The sequence below is a fragment of the Pleurodeles waltl genome, chromosome 6 (assembly GCF_031143425.1).
Source record: "Pleurodeles waltl isolate 20211129_DDA chromosome 6, aPleWal1.hap1.20221129, whole genome shotgun sequence".
NCBI lineage: Eukaryota > Metazoa > Chordata > Amphibia > Caudata > Salamandridae > Pleurodeles > Pleurodeles waltl.
The window spans coordinates 1,024,552,335-1,024,571,179 of record NC_090445.1 but is presented as its reverse complement, the minus strand read 5'-3'; positions in this window follow the sequence as shown (position 1 = coordinate 1,024,571,179).

Here is an 18,845-nt window from a genome sequence, read left to right as displayed (position 1 = left end):
CAAAGGCACCTCCTCACCCTCTTAGTGGTCACCTATTACCTGAGCAGTAGCCCATACCAACCCCATTTACCCAACCAAGCAGAAGTAAGAAAGAACGTCATCCATCAAACTCAACATCATCATTCCAGCCTTTGTTGTTATGCATCAATAAACTTGTCAACTACAGAGTACAGACTTTGAGTACGTTTTTCATGACTTGAGGATTTCGTAACTTTGGTTTTCAAATTCCATGCTTACCACTGCTCACAAGAATTTACTATTGCTAATTTTTTATATGAGGTATTCTTTGATGTGTCATGGTGGTGTTAGTCTGTCCTCAGTCTTTCTAAAGCTGTAATATAAATGGATATGTAACTTACTAACTCTCAGTTTTTCTTTCAACTTAGTTGGTTGTGATCCTTTTGATTAATCCTACAGTTGGAGATCACCTATGTGGGAGTGGGACCTTACTGTGATGCCTTCCTGTTAGCGCACTACCACTACCATAAAGAAGGCACCTTGGCAAACACTTCTTTACGGTGTTGGAACTTGGACGATTGGCAGAGGGAGCTTCAACCAGCCACTACTTCATCTTTTCAGGTAAGAGAACTATGAGGTGAAATGAACTACTTTACTTAGTACACAATTATAACTAACTTCTACTGCAGTTAATTTTACGTTTATGTACGCAGTATAGGAGGTGGCAGAATAACCTCCCAACTAGCATACACTTAGAGAAATAGATTAAAAAAACAGACTGGGCAAAAAAGCATCAGTGCAAAGTTAAACTAAAGCACAAACAAATTTCAGACATAAAGTGGATTATGAAATTGTCTCCTTTACTAACATATACCATACAAATAATAACATTTAAAACCCATCTTCTCCACCCACAAAAGATCCACCCATCTTCCACATCTTTGCCCATCCCCAAACAATGTCCAAAATAAATTTCCAAGTCCATTAACTGTCCATTGTCCATAAAACACCCTTCCCAAATTCCCACCCTCTCCATTCACAACTCTCTCCCTCCAAAAAAAAAAGAAAAAAATAATGGCATTTTGTATGAGAGTCTCATTTGCACCAGCTAGTGCAGCATGCCGTGATGGCAGAGGCTGTCTGAAATGGGGGTGGCATGGGGATGGGTAGCTCTAGGGTGGTAACACAGCTGGTGTCACCTGGAGGCTGGAGGTGCAGCCCTTTGGCCAGGTCATGGAACAGGGAAATTGTGCTGGGCCCTCCTCATCCCCCAGCCGCTGGTAATGTGCCATGATGGCCTTCAGACTCTGCTGCTGGAGCCGGGCTGCAACCTACTGCTGGGTCAATGGTGGAGCTGGACCAGCAGGAATAGCTATATCAAGAAAAAAAAAAAAAAAAAAAGACAAATTGTAAAGAACGTTCTGTGCGTACAACTTTTTCATAATGAATGAATCACTATTTTCTATGTCTTTCAATAACACCAGTCACTAAATTTTTGGTAGATAATGTCCTGACAAATCGTTTGAATTTCACTGTTAGCATTTGAAAGCGTCTACTTTCAGCAAACTAGTGAGTTTAGGTAGGCTCCATGCAAGCCATTTTTTTGTCAGGCCATAAAGACAGAACAGAGGGCTGAGGCCAGGGCTCAGAAGGAGTGAGGAGGAGTCAGACATGCTGTAAACTTTTGGCAAAGCAATGACAGCCCGAGTCCATTGTGAAAATGTGATTTACATGCGAGCAAGAGGCGAGCCTGCAAGCATTCTTTTAGTTTCAATAAAATTGCAGAAATGCTTGCAGGCCCACCTCACACCCGCATGTAAATCAAATTTTCACAATAATATGTATAATAATATGTTCATCTCAGTAATACAGCTGTTGTTGATCCTCCTATTGAGGGAGAGGCCGCGTGACCTGCTGCTGCCTGTAATTGGTACAGGTCAAAGGTGATTTATTTGACCAAGCTGAAACTATCAGCTCTGTGTTGGGGTTGCACAGTACTCTTCATTGTCCAGAATGTTTGCTAATATGAAACAGCAAAAAATGTGAAACACATTTCAGAATCATTACACGCTTGACGCAAGTTATACTTATTACAACTATTTCAAAATCAAAATCAAATAACATAGTTGTAATAGGTGTAACTTGCATCAAGCCCAGGGTCAAGGCTCAGCTGTGGGCCACACATGGGGTAACGGGTCAACCAGTGTTTAATTTGTGCTTGTTGTTTCCGGTGCTGAGCACCGACACTTATTTTTGAGGGCCGGGGCTTATTCTTCTGTCTCAAGCATTTGCTGCGAGCAAAAGACACATATGGGAAAGACGGAAGAAGGGAAAAATGAAAAAGCGTCACAAAGGGAGAAAGTAAAAAGCTGCAAGAGTGAGCTGAAGGGGCAGAGAGTGGCATTATATTGATTGAAGAGGCCCGAGATAGCTTCAGGATTACGCCGCCTCAGTATTTTGTGTTCGTACATTTAATTTCAGCAGCTGCATGTTTAAGAGGAGGGCTTTCGGCACCGGCACGTTTTATTTACAAATTAAGCATTGGGGTCAACCCAGACAAATGGAAACGTGACTGCGTGTGACATCATTTTGAACTTTCATCTGGCGGTCCACAGGCAAGCACGTTGGATTTAAATAATACCACTATAAAGTTAGTTTATCCTCTTTCTTGTGTACTCCTGTTTGTCATTTCAAGATGGCACTATAAAGTTGCTGCAGCATTAGCCTAGTCCATGGACATTGAGTACAGCTGGATAGGCTACAGGGATTTATTTTGATAGGTACATAAGCCATTGCAGCAGAATAATATGTGTGTGCTTGGCTTTACAAATACAGAGCCAGGAACATTGGCACTTTGGCAGACACGCTGAAGTAAATCTCAACTCTACCAATAGTGACTTACTTTCTTCCTTGAACAGCAGCAGAGATATAGTGGGCTGAACAGAAGACACAGCGGGGTACAGTGGTGCACAGTGCACTTATTATAAAAGGCACGGACAGAATGAAAACTAGGCCTGTAGGTGCCAAAAATGCACCCAGCACATGTAGGCGTTTGCCACACACTATGGGGGTGATTCTGACCGCGGCGGACAGCGGTCGCCGCCCGCCAAGCGGTTCCCGCCGAAAGACCGCGGCGGTCATTCTGGCTTTCCCACTGGGATGGCGGGCGACCGCCGAAAGTCCGCCCGCCAGCCCAGCGGGAAACACCCTTCCCACGAGGACGCCGGCTCAGAATGGAGCCGGCGGAGTGGGAAGGTGCGACGGGTGCAGTTGCACCCGTGGCGAATTTCAGTGTCTGCAAAGCAGACACTGAAATTCTTCGTGGGGCCCTCTTACGGGGGCCCCTGCAGTGCCCATGCCATTGGGGGGCACCCCCTACCGCCATCCTGTTGGAACCGGATGGCGGTAGGGGGTGTCAGAATCCCCATGGCGGCGGAGCGCGCTCCGCCGCCATGGAGGATTCTCAAGGGCAGCGGGAAGTTGGCGGTACACCGCCGACTTTCCGTTTCTGGCCGCGGCTGAACCGCCGCGGTCAGAATGCCCAGCGGTGCACCGCCAGCCTGTTGGCGGTGCTACCGCCGACCTCCGCCATGGCGGTAATTACCGCCAGGGTCAGAATGACCCCCTATGTGTTGTTGAAACATCAGTGCTATCATACAGATTAACTTCAGTACTTCTGTCACACTCATCTCACACAGTCACACTGTAACATCCAAATCTAAATTAATAGCAGACCAGACTGCGGTCCTTGCTTCAGCTCAGGCAGAGGCATTGACTCTGAGCCTCGGCGTGAGCAGAAACCATATCTCCCTGGCTGCTGTTATCTCCCTGGCTGCTGTTATCTCCCTGGCTGCTGTTACTCTCAAAATGATGTCCCATTCTGATGCTGCAGTATCACCTTGATCCCCTGCCCCATGATCAAAGCCCTTTCCAATGAAAGAAATGTTGACCTGCGTTGACAAACTTTTGGAGATTTTTGTCAAATAGTCACCTGTCAAGGGTCTTTATGTGGACGCGAAATAATTTTAGTGTTCATGCCATGAGCGTTATTCTTATATTAAACTTACTTAGAAACTCTTGTGAAATGCATGCCGCCGGCCAGGCCCACAACGCAAGTTAGCAACAATGCATATTTATCTTCTGTGTGCCATGTGAAAGGAGAGAAAGAACGAGAGACAGCCTCTGCTTCTCCTAACACCGTGACGCCTCTAACCACCGCAACTAGCCAAACCAGAGGATGCTCCTACAATTTAGCAGCGTCTGGATTGGTTAAAGCTGGAAGCCTCAGTTCTTATTAATGAGACTGGGGGCTTCAGCTTTGAGTCCCCCAGGCTCATGTGCTGGTGGTGGAGAGACTCTTACTATCCCTATTGAGCATGTTGGTCCTGCCGGATAAAGACAACTGTCCATCCTTGTTAGACTTGGCATCCTTGGCTTGGCCTCCCCTAACTTTTTGCCTCTGTTTCCCAGGTTGTTGATGTGTGATGGACTCTGTTTTTCCTGTTTTTTTTTTTAATACTCTGGGCACTTTATCACTGCTATCCAGTGCTAAAGTGCAAGTTCTCCTATGTAAAATGTATGTGTATTTGGCTTTCCGTAATTGGAGTATTTGATTTACTAGTAAGTTTCTAGTACAGTGCATTAAAGGTGCCCAGGGCCTGTAAATAAAATTCTACTAGTGGGCCTGCAGCACTAGTTGTGCCACCCACATGAGTAGCCCTGTAAACAAGGCTCAGACTTGGCACTGCAGTGTCGGTTTGTGCAGTTTTAAACTGCCAATTCGACTTGGCAAGTGTACTCACTTGCCAGGCCTAAACTATCCCTTTTTACACATGTAAGCACCTCTAAGGCAGGCGCTAGGTAGCCGCGTGGGCAGGGTGCAGTGTATGTTAAAGGTGTGACATATACATTATGTGTTTTACATGTCCTGACAGTGAAATACTGCCAAATTCGATTTTTACTGTTGCAAGGCCTATCTCTCTCATAAGTTAACATGGGGGCTGCCTTTAAATATTATTAAAGCGTAGATTCCCTTTGGGAGCAGAAAGACATGTGGAGTTTGGGGTCTCTGAACTCACAATTTTAAAATACATCTTTTAGTGAAGTTGGTTTTTAGATTGTGTGTTTGAAAATGCCACTTTTAGAAAGTAGGCATTGTCTTGCTTAAACCATTCTGTTACTCTGCCTGTTTGTGGATTCCCTGTCTGGGTCAGTTTTACAGCTGTGCTGTTTGCACCTCTCTCTAGAGAGTGACAGAAAGGGACCTACTATGTAGCCTGCTTATCTGTGCTAGGAGGGAGGTGAGGTGTGGTCCTGAAAGGGCTGTGTCTGCCCTGACACAATGCAGTATTCAACCCCTGGTGTATGTCTGGTGCCTGGCCTGGGCAATGCAGGATCTTGAAAACAACAGAGACTTCTCTTTGAAGTAGGCCTACTTCAAAGGCACAAAGGGGTATAAGAAGAGACCCCAAAACCGCTGAAAATTAGATCACTTCTGGAATCAAGAGGAACCTCTGCCAAGGAGAAGAGCTGAGGAGAAGTGCTGCCCCTGCCTCTGACTGTGCTTTGTTGGGCTATCCTGCAGTTGCTGCTTCTACCTGTGAAAGGGGACAACAACTGGACTTTGTTGGGAATTCCTGCTTGAGAAGAATCTCCAAGGGCTTGAACTGAGCTTGCCTCCTGTTGTTGAAGTCTCAGGGCCATCAAAGACTTCCCCTGCTAGCACCTCTGCTGAGACTCCTGCCCTGCCAAGTGGTGTCCTATCCAGTTCCTGGGCCCTTGAAAGGTGAAGTTAGCAGACAAGAGCTGAAAAGCCACACAGAGACTGCTGTCCGGGGAAATTTTTGACACACCTTCCGTGACGTGGCTGATAAATAACGCGCCGCTGAATTTGCGTCTGAAATCAACACTCCACCTGCATTGCGACTGGAAGATCAGTGCAACACAGCTGGAGAAACAATGTGCAACACCCGCAAATGGAGGCTGATAATGACACAAACCCTACACAGCGCAGTTTTGTCATACGGTGCGACCGGATTTTCAACCCAACATCTCTGGGCACAGGAAATCAATGCAAAGTCTGTCCGGACCCGAGGTGCCTCTCTAAATCGACACACCACTCTCTTGCAGGAGAGAAGAAACTACGCGTGCCAACCCGACCCAAGGAGGAGTGTTGCACGGTCTCCCTTGCGAGCGAGAAATCGAAACATCGTTGGCCTTTTTCAATGCACACTCACCAGTGCAGCTTTATTTTGACGCTATGCAGGTACTTTTGTGAAATAACAGCATTCTCACTGTTTTCTAAGGATTAAGACTCTTAGGGGGTCATTCTGACCCTGGCGGTAAAAACCGCCAGGGCCAACGACCGCGGGAGCACCGCCAACAGGCTGGCGGTGCTCCCATGGGCATTCTGACCGCGGCGGTACAGCAGCGGTCAGAAACGGAAAACCGGCAGTGTTCCGCCGGTTTCCGCTGCCCTGGGGAATCCTCCAAGCTGCGCCGCCATGGGGATTCCAAGCCCCATACCGCCATCCAGTTCCTGGCGGTTTTGGCCGCCAGGAAGAGAATGGCGGTATGGGGTGTCGTGGGGCCCCTGGGGGCCCCTGCAGTGCCCATGCCAATAGCATGGGCACTGCAGGGGCCCCCGTAACAGGGCCCCACAAAGATTTTCAGTGTCTGCCATGCAGACACTGAAAATCGCGACGGGTGCAACTGCACCCGTCGCACCCCTTCCACTCCGCCGGCTCCATTCGGAGCCGGCATCCTCATGGAAGGGTGTTTCCCGCTGGGCTGGCGGGCGGCCTTCTGGCGGTCGCCCGCCAGCCCAGCGGGAAACCCAGAATACCCGCGGCGGTCTTTTGACCGCGCAGCGGTATTCTGGCGGGCCCCGCCAGGCCGGCGGCTACCGCCGCCGGCCAGGGTCAGAATGAGGCCCTTATTCTTTTGAAAATTCAGAACTTGACTTGTGTATGTTGGATTTTTGTCGTTTTGGTCTTTTTTTGTTTAGATTAATACTAACTATTTTTCTAAACTTGTGTTGTGTCATTTTGTAGTGTTTTCACTGAGTTATTGTATGTGTTGGTACAGGTACTTTACACTTTGCTTCTGACGTTAAGCCTGCCTGCTCGTGCCAAGCTACCAAGGGGGTGAGGTAGGGTTAGCTGAGGGTGATTCTCCTTTACCGTGACTAGAGTGAGATTCCTTGCTTGGACAGGGTGTAGCCTGACTTCCATCCAAGGACCCCATTTGTAACAATCCTGATGTGTGCACTTGGGCCCAGGTGCGCTGGCTAGAATTGTATTACTGTCCATCAATATTGTTAAGTCCTACCTCCTCAGGCCCTCGCTGGCTTAGGAGTCGGACTGCCTCAGGTGCTCCATTATAAACACTTGCTGCAACTCCAGGATTACTCCAGTGGGACACTTTACAATGTTAGCAGTTTGCTCAGTATTTATAATACGCGCAGTATGGCGCACCTTAGGCCAATAGTGTCAACATTTTTTATGCTATTGCGGCGCTTTGCTGCACTAGCATCAAAAAGTTTAACGCTAGTGCAACAAAGTGCTGTGAGGCCCATTGATTTCAGTGGGTACATCCTTTTAACTCTTGCTTTGAGCTGATGTTCAAAATGATGCCACAAATTGTGCAATGTAATCTTGTAGATTTCATTGCCCTATTTTTTGGGCCTCCTAACGCTGGAACTCACCCTTTGCATACACTATTCCTTGCACAGGCATAATGTGGCGCAAGGGGTCGCAAAGTGGTGCAATCCATGCAATACTTACACTAGGAAGTCTGCCCCTTTCATTTCAAAGAAAAGGAAACGCTCTCACAAGTACAATGGCTCTCTTTCAAATTCATATTGAATCTTATACTGATTACAGTTATCTCTGGTGTTTGTGAGGAAATGGATATGGCATTGGCATGATACTAGTGAGTCTAAATGACTCTGTTCACTTTGTAAAGTAGTGTGGAATTTCTTAACTCAGTAAAGTGCTTTTATTTGCGCATCTTAAATTCCTAAGGGGTTAAAAAGACGGAATATTTATCGATGAGGCCGAGAGTTCAAGACTCTAGCCTTTCCACATAGAAATAACAATAATTTTATTTATTTACTATTTTTCGTTCTTCATGATGTGACAGCATAAGTACTGATCTGATGATGTATAATTTTTTTATATAATTGTTTTGTGTGTAGTTATAGTGCAGGCTTAATAAAGACAAAGTGGAATTGCTTGAAGTCGTATGGTTGTTCTTTTTAGCTTGAGATAAATGGAAACGTTCGCAGAAGCACAGTATGTTACAAAGGATAAGAATATGTAATTGGCAAGATATTAGCGAGTCCCAATGACTCTGTTCAGTGATGCATTTGCACAAAATCATTTTATGAACCGATTTTTGTGCGCCATTTGGCACAGAATCTCGGATAGCTTAGGGGGAAAAGGCTAAATGTGCATTGATGAGATCAGCGACTGTAGTTTATCCAAGAATGCCAAAGCGTATGTTTTAATTTGTTTAATATTTTGTTTAATTTCTATAGTCTGAGAATAATTGCTTGCATTAGTATGGTTGTTTCTTTTGGTCTTTGACAAATGGGAACATTCATTTAAGCACGGTGATTCTCATTTGAATTGGCTCTTACTTTGGTTCCAGTTATTTTCAGCATGCTTATCACTATACAACATAGTAACATATTAGTGAATCCCTATGAAACCATTCAGTGTGTGCACTTGAAGGAAATCACTTCGTAAACTAAGTTTTACAGTTTTTCTCTCTTAGAGTCTCTGGTAGTTCAACGGAATGTATATTGATGCCATCAAAGGTTCGAGAGTGTAGAAAGACCCAAAATAAAAGAAAACATGTTTTTTCATTAGTTTAACTTTTTATCTATTGTCTATTTTTCATGTTTCATTGTGGTGAACTTCAAATACTGATAATATGTATTACTAAAATGTTTTACATTTCTTTGTGAGTAGAGACTTCTTTATCTAAATCTTGAAAATAAATTTAAAAGGATAATTCATAAACGAGTAACCAAACGAGCGAGTGAAGAGTAACAGACGTTTTTTAATTAGAATTACAGCCTGAGTAACATGTGTGAGTAACTAAACAATAAGGCAGTGGCATATATATAGGAGCGGTTGGAGTAGCAGTATTTTGGTGTGACGGGCGACTTGGAGGCGCAACGTGCTGCTAGTGGTACGGTTAAGATGACAATTAAGAGGATGGGTCGGTTCAAGGAGTGCTTGTAAGAAGCTGAGTGGAACCGGTGTTTGCGAGTGATGTATGGAAGCTTTGGAGATCGTAATTGTTGTCGAAGCATGCAGCATGAGGTTTGGTAAATAACGACTAGACCCAAGAATGGGCAATTAAGGGCTCCGTGGAGAGCAGACACAGTCTAGTCTCTCCACAGGAGTATTTGGGCGGGAAAGAGGTTGAGGTAGATAGTAGCGAGTTAGGGGAGGAATAGGCCTCTTCTGCGCCAGTCTGTTGTGCTGTACAAAAATTGGCCGTAGGTAGTTAGGGTCTTGTGAGAGTATTTTCTTTTTTTTAAAACAGTGAGCGTTATGGCCTCCGGACACGACGCTGAAGCTGTCCGGGTCCCGCTTCGCCTGTTAGACGAAGCCCGCTGGGCAGACCTACTCAGGCCTGGTGTACTTGACCAGGCCTAGGTAGGCATAATGCGCCCCACATGTGCCACGGCACACAGAGTGGCAGCGGCGGTTGCCGCTTGCCATTTGCTGTAAAAGGGGGCCAAAAAAGAAGTCAGTGGGGGGGGAGGGGCGAAGATGCAGCGCGTCAACCCTCCCCGATGCACAGGGTGGCCTTGGCTCATCTAGGGAGCACAGGGGACACACGGGAATGGTGGGCAGAGCCACAAATGGATCAGCAGACTGAGGGCAAAGGGGGCCCCTTGGGCAGGGCTCCTCTCCTGTGCAGGGGCAGCAGAGATTAGAGCAGGAGGTAGGGGCACTCGAGGGTTGGAGTAGCCACTGGATCTCTTGGTGGCCAGTGGGAAACTTGCAGGAAAGGGGGCAGGCAGGGCCTGTGGGCACAAAAAGAGCAAGGGAAAGGCCACACAAGTACAGGGACAGTCACATTTGGTTGGTCCTGTGGGGCAACTTGGAAGAATGGGAGGGGACTGACAAGGGGGGAAGCTGGGAAGTAGGCAGGGACGAGGGGGAAGGGGCAAAATGTTTTAATGCCATATCAGGAAGCTGCCACTGACTGGTCTGTAGTGGACATAGAGGCCAGGAGAACGGAGCAGAGAAGACTGGTGATTGAGACGGAGGAGAGATGGGCCCAGCTATGCAGGGAGAGGAGGAAGTAGTGGGGAGAGAAAGGCAAGCAAAAAAGAAGGCAAGTGTGGGTAGAGCAGAAGATGTAAAGTATCATGGGCTAGCTCAGGGTAGTTGCATGTGGGTCCCATATGAAGAGAAAGGAAATGGGCAGGAAGCCTGTGCGGGTGGAGGGTCCTGCAGCGCAAAGGGCACAAGTGGCACACATGGCCAGGCGAGGCGCAGAAAGTCGAAGCCAGTGGCAGAGGCTGGCAGAAAGGTGGTGAAGCCAACGGGGCACAACACGTCCCCGGACATTGGTCCAAATCACTTGAGGGGGCTTTGGTGGCCTTCTCTATGGCGCTGGAGTGTATAAAATGCATGCATGGCAAATGCCATGGTGGACATAGAGTGAAGGCGTGGCACGTGACGGAAGAAGAGGATGTAGTGTAGCTTGATTATGAGGATGATTTGGTGGAGTGGGAAGATGGAGAGATTCGTGAAAATGAGGTTGGTAGGGAAAAAAGGAGGGGGAAGGGGCACAGGAATGGTGCAACCCCCTCTTCATTTACTGTCTTACAGGCTTCAAAGATGGGTATATGGGCGAAATAATTTTCACGAAAGGAGGATAGCAACCGCAAGACAATGTTGGAAACAGGAGCTCAGGAACAAGGTTTTAAAGGTAAGGGCGAATAGTGGTCAGCTTGGGGTGATCTGCAGGGTAATTCTGGTACTCCTCTTTATGAGGGTCATTATGACCCCGGCGGTCGGTCTAATAGTGGAGCTACACCGCCATCAGGCTAGCGGTACATACCTTCACTATAATGACATTGGAGGTTTGGCCAAAGCCAAACTGCCAAGTTAACACACCGACTGCCACAGCGGTGATGACCGCTGGGCTGGAGACTGCAGTCTACAGCCCGGTGGCCATCACTCAGCCACCCATGGCATTTTGACCCCACCCACCGCAATGGTTTCCGTGGTTTCTCTTCCGCCATGGAAACCATGGCGGTAGGCAGTATAAGTGCCAGGGAATTCCTTCCCTGGCACTGATATAGGTCTCCCCCGCCCCCTCCCCCCTACACAGAGTCCTCCCCAACCTACCCCCCCCACATATACACACATACACGCACATACATACACACCGATAAACACACGAATACACACATTCACCCACGCATGCATACATTCATAAATACAGCAACATTCACGAACATACATCCAGGCACACATGCAATCACATGACACAACATGGCCTATATGTCCATTGAGGTGGGGGACAACTCAATACATACTGTGCCTGGAGCATGTGCGGCGCAGGCAGGGAGCAAGGACAAGGTAGCGGACAAGGATACAACGAGGTCTGGTCAGGAGGTGGGAGAAAGGGACAAAGGGAGAGACAGATGGCCACAACAAGGAAGAAGGGAGACACAAGAAGCGGCTCCCAAAAATCGAGCTGGCGATGCCTTTGGGCTCTCATGTTGCAGAGGAAACGAAAGCGAGAATTTGGAGACATGAATACATTGACATATTCAAGCTTCTTCGTAGGGACATACAGGCAAAGAAGGGATCTAAAGAGGAGGAGTCGGAACTGGTGCATAGACCTAGAGTCCCAATAACTATGGATAACTGGACCTAAGTGACTTTTTAGCTCTTACCCATCCACCCTGAGGATTTTTTCTTGCTGGGGATGCAAATAGAAGGGGCCATATACGTGGACAGAGTGCTGCTGATGAGGTGTGCATTCTCCTGTGCATTGTTTGAATCCCTTAGTACATTCCTACAATAGGTTTTCATGAAGGTGAGTGAGCATCGGGCGGTGTCACACTATTTAGACTTTTTTCTTTTTGTGAGTATTTCAGGATCTGGGTCATGTGGCAGGGCTTTGCACTGGAAGTTGGGATCCCTTTGGCTCCCGAAAAGACTGATGGCCCAAGCTATGTACTGATCTTTTTGGGTATCGAACTTGACACAGTGAGTCTTACGGTGCAGCTGCCGGCAGAAAAAGTGGAAGAAATTCAGACTTTTCTGTGATACATCAGGTTGCTACATAAGATCGAATTGGGCATGGCACAACACCTATTGGTGATTCGGAGAGGCAGGACTTTCTGCAGGCACATGGGACTTGCGATGTCAGGTGCATCCCGACCTCATCACTGGATTCAGTTGTCAATGAGTTTGAGAGCAGACATCAAGGTATGGGAACTTTTCTTGACGCAGTTCAATGGGGTCTCAATGGTTTTTTCAGGAGGAGGACACTGTCTGGCAGGTGCAGATATTCTGTGCTGCTACAGGAGCCTCTGGTTTTGGCCTTTTCTGGGATGGACGGTAGTGCACGGAGACATGGCCAGAACAATGGTTGACGCAAGGCAGGAGTATTGCTCTGCTGGAATTCTTTCTGCTGCTTGTGGCATTGACAGTGTGGGGGTCCGAACTGGCCAACAGAACAGTAATGTTCCACGTGGACGGTTTGACATTGGTGGAATTGGTGAATAGATAGAGGACAAAGAATCTTTGGGTACTGCGGCTTCTGAAGAGTTTTATGCTTCAACGTTTAACTTTAAATATGTTTAAAGCAGCACATACTCCAGGGGTCAAACAATTGTATTGCAGATTCCCTGTTATGTTCACAATAGCAACGTTTCCTTAGTTTGACACCAGGCGTGGAGGAATACAAGACAGCGGTCCGAGCAGACATTTGGGAGTGGGAGGCGTGATGGTCATTAGACTTGTGGAGATATTGCTAGCGGAATCCACTCGGAAGAGTTACTGCCTGGCATGGTTGGAGTTTCAGAATTTTGAAGGTTTCAAAGGGAAATTTGGGTTGCAGGATCAGGATGCACTTGAGTCATGACTGCATTTTGTATTGTTCTTGATTAATAAAGGTTTATCTCCAGCCATAATTGGAGGCAAGTTGGGAGGTGTGTAATTTTATGGAATATTGCTTTTTGGTTGTAATCCGACGAAGGATGACGTTTTGGGGAAAATTTTGAAAGGTTGGGGAAAGAAAGATTATGGTCAGGCAGTGCAGTGAGGGAAGCCATTACGCTTGACTTTTTTTCTGCATTGTTGCACGTACTGCCATATTGATGTGCAGATACACATGAGGTGGCCCTTTTTCGGATGTAAATGGTATGGATGTTTTTTGGGGCCTTTTGGGTGTCTAAATTGTTGCGTGCGGGGAAGTCTTTTGGCGTGAAGGAGGTAGAGGTGTGCCTGTGAGGGGAGCGTTTGGGCATCTGGCTATAAAGGTCCAAAACAGATAAACTGGGTTGGGGGAAGTGGGTGTGGTTGTGCAAAGGGGGTGTATCAGCAGCATATCCAGTGTTGGAATGGGACGGTTTCAGGATGCATAGGGTGGCAAATAGGGGAGGTGTTTTTGGTCACGCGATTGGCTAGAAACGTACAGAATTTCAGTTGTCAGTCTTGCAGATGGCATTGTGATGGATTGGGCGGCAGGCGGGTAATTTTAGTACCCATTCATTCAGGATTGGGGCAGCAAGAGCGGCAGCTTGGTTAGGTTGGGACTGGGTTCAAATCAGGCATGTTGTGAGGTGGCGGTCAAAATGCTGTGAGTGATATGTGAGTGCCTGAGCGTTGGATTTCAGTTGAGGGTAGGGGAACAGTAGGGGTTAGGAACAGGTGTGGGGCGGGGTTTGTTGTCCTCTACTGAAATTTGTGTTTTCTTGCAGGTTGCGTGAGTGGCCCGGAAAAATTTAAAGTGGTCGCATTGCTGGTCAGGCACTCATTTATACACTGGGCAGCAAAATACATGGAAAAACACATTTATGGACGTTCTCTGGGACTGCCAAGTAGTCGTCACAAGGTTTTGTGGTGGGGAAAGAGCGGAATGAGGTGAGGCAACTTGCTTCCTTTTCCAACATCTATGATGCCGAATTGGGGATGTCCTGATGTTTTTGTATTGTACCTAGGGGAAAATGATATGGTGCAGCTCTCTGGGCTCGCCCTACTGCAAGACATGCAACATGATATGGTGTTGATTCGACAAAAAATACATGGAACCTGCCTGGTATGGACAGACTTTGTTTCCAGAGGGAAATGGAGAGGGGCTATAAAGCATGGGGCTTTTGAGAGGGCTTGAAGTAAACTCAATCTGGCTATTATAGTTTTTTGTTGGGTTCATGACATTAAAGTTCTGATACATAAAGGGGTTAAGGAAGAAGAAGCGGTGCTCTTCACAGAGGACGGAGTGCACTTGTCAGATATGGGCAATGTGTATTACATCTTGGAGCTGTGTTTCTTGTTGGGGGACTTGTGGGGTGAAAAGTTATGGCTGAGAGAGCCTGCTTAAGGGATGTGCAGTGTTGCAGTGGGTTCGCTAGTGGGGCAGCAAAACACCCAAAGGGGTTTGTGCTGGGTGGCAGTAGATGGGGGGAGGGTGAAAAGTCAGATGCAGGTCTTGCCACCATTCCAGCGGGGGGAGAAGCAGGTGAAGGATGACAGCGTGGGGGATGCTCAAATCAGGCAGGGGATGAAAGGAGAAGGGGGATGTGTGGGTGAATGGAAGTGAAGGCTGGGTGAACGGAGGCAAAAGTGGGGGGAATGAAGTGAAAATGTAAGATGGGGGAGTTTTCAATGGGTGATGTTGAAAAGTTGATGAGTTCAATTTCCAAATTATATTGGTTATCATATAATGAGCAATCCTGTCCTAATAAATTGCCTTTTACACCAGTTAAAAGTGTGTTGATGATTATGTCCCAGTGAAGGGCCCTGTGGAGAGCAGACACAGTCTAGTCTCTCCATGGTAGAATTTGGGCCAGAAAGACAGCCAGGACAGGGATTTGTGAGGGGATAAGATGGGAAGGGTTTAAGAGTCGGGGTATATAGTAAGGAGTTAGAGGAGGGATCAGCCTCTTTTGTGCAAGCCTGTTGCGCTGTAAAGAAATTGGATACCCACCCTCCTTAAAGAGAAAAAGGAAATGGGTTGGTTACTTCAAAAAGGGGTATTTTAGTCGAGTAAGTGGGGGGGTGTATGCCAATTTTAGGGCAGGTTGCTAGTTGTGGGGAGTAGATGGGGGAGGGTGTAGAGTTAGATGCAGGCCTGGCCACCCTTCCAGGGAGGTAAGAAGAAACTGGTGAAGGATGACAGTGTGGGGGATGACCGAATCAGGCAGGGGAGGAAAGGAGAAGGGGAATGTGTGAGTGAATGGAAGTGGAGGCTGGGTGAACAGAGGTAAAAGTGGAGGAATTAAGTGAAAACTAAAGATGAGGGGAGTTTTCAAAGGGTGATGTTGAAAAGTTGATGAGTTGAATTTCCAGATTATGTTGATGTTATCTTATAATGAGCAGAGCTGTCCTAACAAATGGCCTTTTACACTAGTCAAAAGTGTCGATGATTATGTCCTGATGTAAGCATAGTGATCATGGTTCATGGCTATGCAAGCGGGATACAGTTTGAGATCGTATATGCTGGTGAGGTAGGCAGCAGAAGGTTTGCTGTTGATTTGGGAGCAATGATGTGGGCGAGGTAAGCATACCACTCATGGCATGTCAGACTTCAACAACTAACAGGGTAGGTTTGGCAACTATGTGGTATGCACCTATGGGGTTTTCTTGGTTGAAAGGTGTTTTAACCTTCTGTGCAAAGATGCATAATGGGATTTGAAAGTAAAGGGATTATGTTGAACTTTCCAACAAATAATCCAGGAGGGGTAGGGTGACCGCATGGGGAACTGCACCTAGTTATATGGCATGTACAGAATCCAAGGGACGACATTTGTGAGGTCAGGATTGCTTTCTGGTAACACTGTAGAGGTAGTGTTTAGTCCTTTATAATTAAGACAAGATTCTATGTGTGTGAGCCTCATGCTGTGTATTCTATGGTGCTTGAGGCTCATACGAAGACTTAAGGCACCTCATGCGATGGTGCGCACAGTAACATGACGAAGAAACTTAACCACAAAATGTGAGTCGCTAGATGCAAAGCTCACTATTTTATTAACAATTCTAACTTTGTTCAGCATTGTATTTAACAATAAAATATTATTCTTACTAGTGAAAGAAGGTTCTTCCTCAGCAGGGTTTTTGTGGGTAATCCCCATAAAGAAGGGACAAAGGTTATTCTAATTGATAATAATGGCCATTTTGAGATTTTGGGATGTTTTACAGTCATTTAAAAGAGCAATATGTGTTTTTAAGCATGTCGACAGTTTTATTGTCAGTTATTTGTGAGGGTAAGAGAAGTTAGCTCCCTGTTGATGAAACTGTTAGTTGTTGATAGGAACAGCAGAGTTTATTTCTGACAGGTTTATTAGATGGTTTTATTTGAACTTTAGTTTTAGAAATTTGCTTGAATATTTTGGTTTTGGGATATTTGTGTGGGAAAGATGAGTGAGAATATGTCTCATTCTGAGGAGGAGATTTTATTGGATGATAAATTTAAAATTACATTAGAGAAAATGTCTTCAGGTTTGAACAAACAAATGGAGAACACATTTGAGGCAATGATGTTGAGTTACAAACTTTCCTCCTGAGGAAGAAAGATTTTGGTCAGCAGGGGAGTCCGTCCAATGTACTAAACATGGGAAGGTGTCTAGAAAAAGGAAACACCTATCTGAAGAAGTTTTGGTTTCAACAAGATGGAAATCTGCTATGGCAGATCAGAGTAGTCATGTCTACATGACACAGGACAGTGTCGAGGGCACACATGGTGGGCAATATGGAGCCCCAGATAAAGGATAAAAGAGAAAAATGAAGGGCCGTAAACATAAGCCGGTCCATTGTGATAAGTCCTCAGGTAGTACCAAGGATGAACTAAGCTGTTCTGAGTTTGAGTGTGGGGACTCAAGGAGAGATGACGTGATCCTTGTAAAGGAGTCTAAAAATAGAGGAAAAGATACCTCTGAAAATATGCTATTAGATCCTGATGGAAATTTTGTGTTTGATCCTTTACTTATAAGACATCCACTTTCACCAGAAAGGTCATCTTTAGAGTATGTTGGTAATAATGTGCATGGTTGGATGAGAAAGCAAATTCCAAAAGAGGTGAAAGTACGATTGAGATCAGAGTGTCCTAGACCCTGTGTAGAGAATAAAGTGTTGATGACACATAAGTTGGATCCTAAGATTTTAGCTTTAATCAGTACAGAGGGTCGAGAGCCACAGAAAGGGTTAGATAAGGGATTGAAAATGTGCCAGGATCAACTTTTGAATGTAGTAGGGCCTCCCACCAAGATATTTCATTTAATTGAAAAAGCACATTTGAAGGATCAAATGGTGGATGACGAGGATCTTCGTCAATGGGTCCAAAGAGCAGTATGTTTGTTAGGTAATGCTAACACTGCTCTTTCAGTGCAGCAAAGGAAACGCATTATATTTAAAATTTATCCAAAGCTTATTGATTTAGCTAATAATGAAGCAGGGCCTTCTGCAAATGGATTGCTTTTTAGGGATGAATGTATTAAGTCCATGTCAAAGTTTGTAGGGACCTATTCCTCTATACAGAAATCTCAGCAAGATATAAAGAGTATTTCAAGATTGTGTTTTTGGTGGGGCTGGAAGAACAAGGGGTAATTTTTCCAGAAGAAGATTGGGAATTACAAGAGCTTTGTTTTCTCGGGGATATGGCCCCTCAAATTATAGTTGGAAGTCAGCCTTCTACCCTCAACGTTAATGTCAGAGGGGACGTGGAGGATGCAGTGATCGTTAGAATCGAGGATCAGGTAAGGTTAGACCATACTGTTATACCTGTAAAACTAGGTGGCAGACTTGACCAGTTTTAGCACAATTGGGTTTGTATAACCAAGGATCCTTGGGTTTTGCAGACAGTTCAAGGTTATCGAATAGAATTTTTAGAAGTGCCAACTCAAAGTTGGATTCCAAGTGGGGTCCGGTTCACTACACAATAGACAGATTTGGTAGACAATGAAGTTCGGGACCTCAAAAAAAAGAATGCCATTCCTGAGTCAGGTCAGGAACTAGGAGTTTTTGTGAGCAATAGTTTCCTAGTAGAAAAGAAGGACAAGGGTATGGGCCCAGTTATAAATCTAAGGAATTTAAACGTTTGGGTGGTTTATCACCATTTCAAACTGGAAGGGATGCATATGTTAAGAGACATTCTACAGACAAGAGATTGAATGACTCGGTTAGATTTGAAAGTCACATATTTAACGGCTCCTATATGGGAGCCACATCAGAAGTACCTCATGTTCAGGTGGTTCGGGAAATCATGAAAGTTTGTTTGTCTACCATTTGATCTCTCATCGGCTCCTTGGTGTTTTACAAAAGTCTTACGTTCTGTAGCGTATTTTCTGAGAGAGAGGGATACATTTAATCATTTATCTAGACGATATTTTGATCATGGATCAGAGCAGATTGAAGGTGATGGAACATACTCAGCTGGCAGTCAATGTTTTGGAATTTTTAGTATTTGTTATAAACAGGGAAAAGTCTTGTTTGGTGCCAAACCAAGAGACTCTATTTTAGGTTTCCAAGTGAATACGATAGAATGGGTTTTGAGGTTACCAGGCTATGAATGAGGAAGGAAATTTGGAAACTTTTGAAGCTAGAAAAAATTTCCTTGAGAATGTTGGCTCGTGTGATAGGCTTTTTATCCTCTACAATCCAGGCTATTTTCCTGGACCTTTGAAT